The sequence below is a fragment of the Conger conger genome, chromosome 8 (assembly GCF_963514075.1).
Source record: "Conger conger chromosome 8, fConCon1.1, whole genome shotgun sequence".
NCBI lineage: Eukaryota > Metazoa > Chordata > Actinopteri > Anguilliformes > Congridae > Conger > Conger conger.
In genome coordinates, this window is record NC_083767.1 from 3,290,615 (window position 1) to 3,299,621 (window position 9,007).

The 9,007-nt window shown below is 49.6% G+C and overlaps 1 protein-coding gene across 2 annotated transcripts in view; it reads left to right on the top strand.

Annotated features, from left to right (window-relative positions):
* prickle1a (prickle homolog 1a) overlaps positions 1-9,007 on the top strand; it is a 46,446-nt gene that overhangs the window by 17,664 nt on the left and 19,775 nt on the right. Inside the window, exon 1 of one of the 2 annotated variants that reach the window (XM_061251895.1) lies at positions 8,847-8,993. The exons of the other annotated variant lie outside the window; for it this stretch is intronic. The gene's annotated coding sequence lies outside the window, so the exon portion shown is untranslated. Of the gene's footprint in view, positions 1-8,846; positions 8,994-9,007 lie in introns of those variants that run through there. 2 annotated transcript variants of the gene reach the window in all.

Below are 9,007 nucleotides of genomic sequence, written 5' to 3' on the forward strand. Positions count from 1 at the left end.
AGTATCAGCGTTCCCATCGTTCCGGCGTTCCCGGCGTTCCAGCATTCACGGACTGTCGCGTAGCTCCTTCTTTGTTGGATGACGGCGTCCGCACATAAAAGCGCTTCCTGCGTTTAACTGCCCTGGGAGCCGGGCCGTTCCCCCCTCTCTGACCGTCTTCGGCGCGGAGGAACGGATCTCACAGCGAGGTGAGAAGCCTGGCACACAGCGAGGGCGGAAAGCAACACGGCGTCTGAACGTGAGGCTCTGTAGCGGGACCCAGAGAGAGAGGGAGACGTCCCACAGTGATCTACCAAGATCTCTATTCCTGACTGGGTCTTCTGCTGGTCTCTGTCATTAATTCACAGCAAGTAGTTCAGTCGTTCAGCAGATACTCAATCCACCCTGTTTGGCAGCAACAATCATTCCACGGTCAAAATCACATTTCTTCCCCATTCTGACATTTGGTCAGAAAAACAGCTGAACCTCTTGACCACATCATGTTTTTTTGCATTTAGTTGCTGCCTCATGATTGGCTGATTAAATGTTTGCATTAACAAGCAGTAACCTGTACAGGGCCAGTTTCACAGACACAGACACAGACACAGCCTAGTCCGAGACTGAACTCCTCTCTGAATGGAGATTCCCACAAGCTTTCTGAGTTTAAACATATTTTCCTCCCGTTTCCAGGAGTTTAGTCTGATTCAGCACTATAATCCCCCCCCCTGATATTCCAGGTGTGGGAAGATCTATCGCACCCGGGAGTGAGGCCCTAACACTGAGTCACCTCAGGCAACATCCTCCCGTGTAAACGGATCCAACATGAAGAACGTACGCTGTGCTCGCAGGATAACAGTCTGCGCTCTGCCCCGCCAGTTACACGGACATGCTGCCTGTTATCAGTGCTGCCTGTTGATGTCAGTAAACCCCTCAGACTGCGATCCACCATTTTATTCCTGCCAGATTTACCTCGCCGCTGGGGCTCTCCGGCGTTAAATCACAGAGGGAATGAGCTTTATTCCCCCCCCCCATTCACACGGCCGTGCTATCTGCCATCACGCGGCTTTCCAGCGACTTAAACCCATCGCTTCTCCTGCGAAAGCAGCTGGAGTGTTTCAGAGAGGCGCTGTAGGTTGAGCGCGGGGTGCGATGAATCACAGCCGGGCTTAAGTGTTCCTCTGGCCAGATCGCCTTCCCGCAATAATCTGCTGATTAAATGCTAGGTTGAGGTCACAGAGTGCTTCTAATTCACATACTTCTTTACTGAGCTCAGCTCTGCAATATTTTCCTCTGACGGTGAGAAGTTTTGCAGCCAACTCGGAACAAGATGGATGGAAGGTCAAGTCTAACACATCTTCTTTCAGTTTGTAAAAAAATAAAGTCTTTCGGTCCTTACAAGAAGAAAAAAACAAAAACAAATAAAAAGTAAAATGTTCAGGCCTATTATTTCCAGACTCTTTCTCCTTTGGTGTTTTCCAGTTTTGACAGGGTGACAGTTGTAAACGGGGTTATCTAAAGGTTATAAACCTAACAAGCTTGACTGTATGGAGCTTGTCAGAGCAAATCTTTACATGGCTTAAAGAGTAGGGCCCTCAAGATCTGTTGACCTTTCCTCTGTCAAAGGGTCAGAGGACAATCGAGAGGCAGAATGTGGGCTTTTATTGGGTTTTATGGTCCATTCTTTAGTGGCGGTTGTCTTGATAACAGCCATTGGCCAGTCATTTAAGTGTGAGATAGGCAGGCTTTATGATGCGGCCTCGTGCTCCAGTGAATGCGTCGCTGGGCTGTGGGTCCTCCGCAGCGATAAACCCTAACAGGGCTACCCTCCGTAGAGTGCTGGGCTTTACAGGCCCCTCATTGCTGCACTTAGGGCCCGTTTAGACCCAAAGGGTCTGATTACCACAAGCACAAATTCCAGTGGAGGGGGGGGGGGGGGGGGGGACTCACTGAAAGATCGGCACTCAGGTTAGGATGAGGCTGAACATTGTTCCAACATTTTTGCATAATGCCCTCATCAAAGAAATGAGAGATTGTGTCTCACAAAGAAAATCCTGGTTCAGATTCACACTTTAGGCATTCAGGAAGACTGCAGTCTTAATTTGTTTGTCCACAGTAACAGACAGACTGTGGTCTTCATGTGCTTGAAACATGGAGGACGTTTCAAACACAGAAAACAACAATGGCAGTTGGAGCAACAAAGGAGCAGAACCTCTGATAGACGGACGTCAGCGATGTCAAAGTCACTTCAGTTTACTTCGTGCTGCTCTGTCAGACCAGGTGACAGATGGCTGCATTGGCTGTCCTATCTGAAAATGCAGACCAGTCGCTAGTGATCTCTGCATTTACATCAACGAGCGATCATCTCAGCTGTTTGGGCCCGCAGGGACCTGCGTGCAGCAGTGGCCGAAGTCAACATAGAGTTCACTTTTCAACACCAACTCAGCATTTTGTCATTTAGTTTGTACGGACTCTGAAACAGGTATATTCCCATATTCAGAGGGGGGCTGCGATGGGGATAAGTGAAGGGGATAGGCAGGGGGGGGCTGAAGAATGTGACTTTACAGCAGGGTGTTGGTGCGGCTGACCCCAGGGCATGCTGCGTGTAGAGGCTGGGCGGGTGTCTGGGCATGTCGGTTCTGAGCGGCAGCGTTTTACAGCGCCAGGTTAGGCCCAGGTGTGAAGTTCTGTTAGAGGGTCGTTCGCTCTGTGACTGGGAAATGGGCCGTAAACAGGGGGGGGGTTTATGAGTCACGTGACCCTGGTAGAGGTCAGAGGTCAGGGATGTATACGTTTTCCTGTGTTTATATTTCGTACGTCTTCATCCTGTATAACGTGGTGAGCCCTATACGCTGCTCTCATGTTTTATTCCACACAAGCGGCTCCAGAACACACCTCATCCCGCCCGCAGAGAGACACGACACTGGGGCTCACAGCGTCCACTCTTACGTGACATCTTAAGACAATTCACCTCTATCAGCATTTATACAAGTCCAGGAATATGCCATCTTTTTTAATTTTATTTACTCTGATCACTCAGAAGTGTGAAGTAGGCACGCAGCCACCCAACACCCGGCACAGTAACAATACAAAAACTAAGTCAGCAGCAAAAGTGCTACCAACTCTCATCAAGATTAAGAATGCCTGATTACTTCTCCGAGATAAGGAAATAAACACAATGACCCAGCGAGGGAAAGCAGTCCTCCGTGAGTGACGCGTCCGATCGCGTCTTTAGACCGGCCGCTTGCAGCCTGATCTCCTCCATCTCGCCCTGAAAGGGCCCGTGATGAAGCGTATGCTAATGGCTTTAGCCTTCGCACTTACCCTGGGCTTCTATGGGGCCGCAGAGCATTCACGGCTTGTGTGGCGAGTCTGAATGGGCCATAAGATTAGCATTGATCATTATTGGCGCCATTTCATTTACATTGACATTCGGGTGTTTAGCTGACGCTGTCACCCTGGGCAGGATGATTACGTGCTCACGTGCAGGTTTAGGCGATGAACAGCCCAGGTGCCAGGTCATCAAAGCCTCTTCTGACAGTGGCAGCGCACACATAATATATATTATATATTATAATCTCATAATATAAAGTTTAATGCCCTAGCGTGAAATTGCATTTTGGGTGCAATTATCTGAGAACTGGTCTCAGACGTGCCGTGGAATGGGGAGTGCCCAGTCTCAGTGTAGCTGGCATATCTGCTGTCATGGTTATTAGTCTTTAATGTGCAGAATTTATTTGAGCGATTATGTTTGTGCACTGCATGCCAACCGCGGAAAAGAAAGAAAGGTGATGTGGTGGGAAACACAGTCCATCTATTAGCGTTCATTAAGAGACGACCATTAAAGTAATCCTTCACCCTTTCTCCATGGAGGGTTGGTAATGCTCTGGTTGAGTTTGCAGAGTGACATTACACACACAAAGATGTACAAAATGGCCACCACTCTATATGACTGGCAGTTTTAAGTTGACAGATCTGCTTTTTAATCTCTTTTGGAGTTTCAGATTTTATCTGCAACAGAATGTGACCATTCTTCAGTTCCAAATTGTTGATGAAAAGCTCATGAATAATATATATATTATATTACACCGAACAAAAAACTTGTAAAACATACAAACGGTTTTCCTTTTCTGTTTAAGTTTGGTTATGCAAAACCGTACCTGCAGTACAAAGGGCTGATGGATCTGTTTTGACTCCTGTCACTATCAGAAACATTCTTCCTGTTAGCTGCACACGCACTCACACACGCAATCACACTCACACACACACACACACTCACACACACACACACATACTCACACACACACACACACATACTCACTCACACGCGCAATCACACTCACACACACAGGTCTTTAACTCTTTAAGCACCAGCAGTCAGTGGACCGCTCCAGAGACAGTACCTGCCTCTGCACCTTTGCATAAAAACAGCCGCCAGATATGCAATGTTCCTGTTTGAAGTCACTCTCCTGCTGAACTGTCACACACTTGTAAGCAATTCATTTTACAAACACACTTAATTCTGTCCCTTGTATGCTGTTCTGTGAAAGTATCTGCCATATAAATATATCATGATGATGATTTTGATTATGACAAGTCATAATATATTCAGTCTTTGTTTGGCTTTGAGTTAATTTAATTTAATGAGTTAATTCGATGCTCAGTTTTCATTTATCTTTGTGAAAGACGGGCAGAAAATGAATAGGCACAGACTTTATAGGGGAATGCAGTGAGCCAGAAGTTGATTGGTTGGGGTTTTTGTAATGAACTCCAGATGCTGATAAGGACGGGTTTCTAAAAGTTTAACCTGTTCACATCCGCACCCTTAAACAGGACAGAGAGGGAGAGGGAGGGAGAGAGAGGGTGAGTGAGAGAGTGGGAGCGGGAGAGGGAGAGAGAGGGGGAGAGAGAGAGAGGGGGAGAATTCACGGCAGGATGTGGGATGGTCCCAGAGCCTCAGAGTTGCTAATTTAGCGGGGGTGCGAACACCCCACCCCCGCTGAGAGCAGACAGGGGCTCACTGGCCTTGGCTGAAACAATGGCTTTCACAGGACACTGACCCCCCCGCAGAAAACACATAGTGGGCCCAAAATCACTGTCCAGAACCCCCCCTACCTGCATGTGCCCTGATCTCCCCCTGTACCCACACTTTCACCCAGCTCTCTAAAGAGACTTGTACATCTTACAGAGAAACGCTTAAATAAACTCATTATTATAATGCAATGTATGTCATTCGTTTAGCCAAAGTGTCTATTAATAATAATAATAATAATAATAATAATAATGATGATAATAATTATAATATACCAAACCTAAAAGCTGTGTGGTAATGGCCTTCATCAGTGACCGGCAGTGTGCAGGATTTTCTCATGGAGGATTTCATCTGGGATCAGGAGGCTCACCTCCTGCAGTAACTCAGTGCAGATGGGCTGGATTGGGAGCTCTTAGCACCAGGAGCTGTGTTTGTGTGTTCATGCCCATCCCTGCTGCCCCACAGGGCCCAGAAACAAGGGCCCTTCCTGGGGAGGCCTGAGGGGAGGGGGGGCCTGTTTGTGTCAGAGGTTGCCAGAGGTTACCGAATAAATCCTTCATTAGTTACACAACCCCCCCAAACTGACGGACGTGTCAATGAATAACAGGGAGTCCCTCATTCAAGACCAAGGTTTGGGTATGCGAGAGTGGACCCCATTTTGTAGTGTCACGATTAGACTTTGCCGGTTTGAATCCCAGAGCGAGGCATAGCCGTTTTATCCATCAGAGAGTTGCTTTACATTTCACGCTCCAGTTATTAAAACAGGCAAATGGGACTGTGTAAGACCAGGCTTGATACGGTGCAAGATACTCTCAAGCTTTTAGCAAACTAAGCAGTAGGTATCGGTGTAGGAAAAGGTGAGCATTGCTGGGCTAAATGGCCTGTTCTGTTTCTGTGGCTAAATTAAAAGTGTATATTTAATATTTAATGTGAAAATATGGCCGTCTCACCCGGGGGGGGGAGAAGGAAGGTCACGCTTTCGAAGAAGGCAGGACGGGGAAGGCATTGCCCCTGGCGACGAGGCCACTTCCTGTGCAGACAGGAAACGCAGACGCCCTGCGTGCAGACTCCGAGGGGCTGGCTCTGTGAAAGGACAGGAAATGCCACGCCTTCTCTTATCCCTGGGGAAACAGCGGGAACGATGTCAGAGTTCGCCCATTCCCCCCCCACACCCAGACCCCCCCCCGCCTTCAAGGAACGTCTCAAAATGGCTGCACGGTCACTGGCCGCCAGCCAAGCACGTCTAAATCAGCAATACGGCCCTATTGTTTCAGCTGGACGGATCACGGTCCGCAGAACCTCTTCCGCTCGTCCGCCCGCGCCGTCGTCGCCCGTTCAGCGGAGAGTGTCGGGTTCCAACTCTGTGTCAGAATCCATTTCAGCCGTTTCCCACATCTGAGCTCTCCGCCCCCAGAACTTCCCGAAGACGGCTCGGTTTTGTTTGTTGTTTGTTTGGTTTTGATCGTCCTGGAGCCGAGTCACAGTTCCTGTGAGGCGGCGTTCATCTGCAGCCCAAGCTCAGGGCTGCTGAAACGCGTTCTGGATGGGAGACAACGGGCCGGGGTCATGTCGGGTTTAACCGGCCCGGGCTGCCCATGGGGGAGCAGGGCCGGGGGGATTCTCCCTTTGTAGCAGGTAATCTGGAAAGTGACAAACAACAGGTTTTGTTCGGCGCTGGGCATACGAAGCTGCTCTTTTGTCAGACGCACAATGATTCAAACACATTTGTCACCCGGGGGTTTTAAGTGATGCCAGGCTTGCTTGTGAGACCTTCATCATGAAAAATGACACTGTCCAATTCCATATAAATCACCCACAGCTCTTACACACACTCACACACACTCATACACATGCACACGCACACACACACACTCTCACACACACTCATACACACATACACGCATATGCACGCACACACACTCTCACACACACTCTTACACACACTCACACACATGCACACGCACGCACACACACTCATAAACACACACACACACACACTCATACACACACACACACTCACACACACTCATACACACATACACGCATATGCACGCACACACACACACACTCTCACACACACTCATACACATGCATGCACACACACACACTCTCACACACTCATACACACATACACGCATATGCACGCACACACACACACACTCTCACACACACTCATACACACATACACGCATATGCACGCACACACACACACACTCTCACACACACTCATACACATGCATGCACACTCTCACACACTCATACACACACACACACACACACACTCATGCACACGCACGCACACACACACTCATACACACACACACACACACTCATGCACACGCACGCACACACACACACTCACACACACTCATACACATGCATGCACACATGCACATGCATGCACGCACATGCACACACTCATACACACACACTCGCATGCGTTTGTCTTCTCTCTCTCACACGTATTTTTGGGGTATTTTTCCTCATTCACAGACGTCCTCCCGCTGCAGAAGGTGGTAATTTGAGAAGCGGCTCCGCTCTGAATTCATATGCTAATGAGCTGTCGCGCACGGCACAGGCCTGCTGACATCATTAAGTGAGGGAGGGAGAGAGATGGGTTTTAGTGGGGTCCCCCCCCGTACCCCCGTTCAGGCCGCAGTGGGAGAGGGGAAGGTTAGCGGTTAGCGGTTTGTGTTTCTGCGGCGCTAACGTCCCGCTGGCTCCCGCCCTTCCGTCCCGAACGATCCGGACGGCGAGTTTGAAGGAAAGCAGAACTCGGAATGGGAGTGAGAGCCGGCCCAGATCCGGGCGGCGTTCCGTGTCTGGACCTCGTTACCGGGAATCTGAAACACACCCCGTCCAAACTGAACAGGCCTTAGAGCCACGGCAGCGTTTGATCAGCGCAAATTCGTGTTTGGCAAAATAACTCCTCACGTTGTCATTATCGTTTCCAGCGCTTTGCTTTTGAAGTCGAAGGGAAAATAAAAAAGTCTCTGGAAGCTGAAGGTGCCTTTCCCCAAACAGACATTCTGTCCTGTGCAGAACCTGAGGCTGAAGGCCTGTTTAACAGTGCAAACACTTCAGAGCAGGAACACTGGGGGGGGTGTGTGCAATCCACTCGAGGGAGAGGGGGAGAGAGAGCGAGAGAGAGAGAGAGAGAGAGAGGGGGGGAGGGAGGAGGTGGGGGGAGATGAATGTGTGAGTAAGCAGTGGGCCATTTTGAATGATTGCATTCCTTTGCCATGTCAGGATTTCTAATAAGCAACTCACACGGTTACCTGAGGGGGGGCAGCTTTAACACGTATGATGTCATGAGAAAAAGGGAGAGAGACAGAGAGAGAGAGCGAGAGAGCTATAGACGGAGGAGAGAAAGATAGGCAGAGTAACAGAGGCAAGAACTGCAGAGAGAGACACAGACAGAGGGAATGACAGAGAGATAGAGAGATAGAGAGGGAATGACAAAGAGATAGAGAGATAGAAATAGAGGTCTGTGATTTGGGTCTGTAAGCTGAGCTAACGGCTAGCTGCCCCCCCCCCCCCCCCACACACACACACAGACAGACACACACACACACACACACACTATTTGAAGTGCAGTTAGTGGGAGGGACCAAACAGAAGGGGCTGGCCTGAGTGGGCGGGGCTACAGTGGGGGGGCTTCTGGGAGGGAGAGAGAGGCAGAGGGTCAGAGACGGACTGAGACAGAGGGACTGAGACAGAGGGAGCGACTCCTCTCTACAGAAGTGTTTTTACAGCCGGTTTGATACGGGCTGCAGCTGAACGCATCTGAGGGCTTTGAGCTGGAACAGAGGAGCATACGCCGGAGAGAGAGAGAGAGAGAGAGAGAGCAGCAGATCACACTAGTTTGTGGACACATGCACTGTGGAGCGCAGCAGACAGACCTGGCATCGTGTGTGGAGTTTGGAGAGCTCTGGCATCGTGTGTGTGGAGTTTGGAGAGCACTGGGGACAGGCCAGTGTAGGAGGTGAGTGCAGAGAT